The sequence below is a fragment of the Quercus suber genome, unplaced genomic scaffold (assembly GCF_002906115.3).
Source record: "Quercus suber isolate HL8 unplaced genomic scaffold, Cork oak 2.0 scaffold_1142, whole genome shotgun sequence".
Lineage (NCBI taxonomy): Eukaryota > Viridiplantae > Streptophyta > Magnoliopsida > Fagales > Fagaceae > Quercus > Quercus suber.
In genome coordinates this window covers 20,293-21,867 of record NW_027070544.1, presented here as the reverse complement: position 1 = coordinate 21,867, position 1,575 = coordinate 20,293, and positions in this window count along the sequence as shown.

Here is a 1,575-nt window from a genome sequence, read left to right as displayed (position 1 = left end):
CTCTAATCACAGATTTGCTCTCATCTCCAAAAGTAACTGTCCCAATCTTTCCTTCAAAGAGAGTTTTGAATAAACTTTTGTTTCTTGTCATATGCCTGAAACAACCACTATCCAAATACCAAAGACAAGAATCACGTGCCTTTAAGGCGGTTAAAGCAATATAGCATAAATAATTCTTATCACAAGTGATTATTCCAAGATACTCAAGAAAAGATTTAACAGAAACAACAAGAGGCAAAAACAACAAGTAGACAAGTTGATATATAAGCAAAATGATTTTCCAAAAATCCATGACAGCAGGGGTCAAGGATCAGCTCAGAAATCAAAAAATCTCTAACAAGAGAGCTACCTACTCTGATACCACTTGAATGGTTTTAGACCCCTTAAAACACAACCAGATTGAGTAGCCTAGTTAATTAGCCAAGTTGTTACTTAGTCAAATTATGCAATTCTAGGTTAAAACAATCAAACAATCATATCAAGAATATAAAACAGCGGAAAAGTAAATAACACAAGATATGATCACCCAGGAAACCACACGGTAAAAACCTGGGGAGGATTTGACCTAGCTATCCTCAAGGTAAACCTGAATCCACTATGCGAAAGAATCAAAATTCATACAGAAGGACTACAAGCTCCCCGCTTGACTTCCTAATGCTACCCACTAGTAGAACTTACTGACACGACCACGTGTAAGCTCCGAATCCACGGACTCCTTCTTTCTTGGATTCTCCAATCAGCTACAAGCACCCACGCTTGATATTCTTTAAGTTTCAATGGTAGCAATCGAGTTGATCATCAAGATGTTGAAGTAATCTCTACCTTGAAAACCCTAAGCTTTGTGTAAAGGCAAACTCCTCTAGATCTCACAAGAGATTTACACAAAACAGAAAAGTATGAGCAACAACTCAACTAAAGCAACTCTAAAAACGTGGCTAGGGTTTTTCTTTATATACCTAGGGTAAAAACAGAAAACCCAAAACGTTTAATGAGTTAGGGCTGAGCTGGAATTTTCTGTAGAAAAACATTCGGCCCGAGATTCGATCGATCGAGCCTTTCCTTCGATCAATCGAGCCAGGCCGAAATGCACCAATGCATCTTGCAACCACTCAATTCCAACTTTACATGAAAGACCAACTTTGAGCAAGTCTAAACAAGACTAAATAACCTGTTTTGATCATGGTTTGCCAACAATACAAATTAGAGTTCTAAATACATAAATTCCTAAATCTTTAGAACCTAACAGTGATAACTAAGAAACTTAAATTATACAAAATTTAATTGAAAAAAAAAAAAACTTGAATATATTAACATCACAAAATATGCATGTAAATACATAAAGTTTTAAAATTTCATTCTACGTGTTTTCATATTTTAAATTCGTTACATGATAGTTTCATTACCAATGTTATAAGCTACATCTCTTCAATATACTTAACTAAGCAATCATTCATCCACTATTGTGTTTGTAGCATTACTAAATTAAGATGAAAATTCAACTCAATTTTAATTTTTGTTATTGCATTATTTTTGTTGTATGCATATCATTATTGGTATGTGTAAATAGTGTTACTC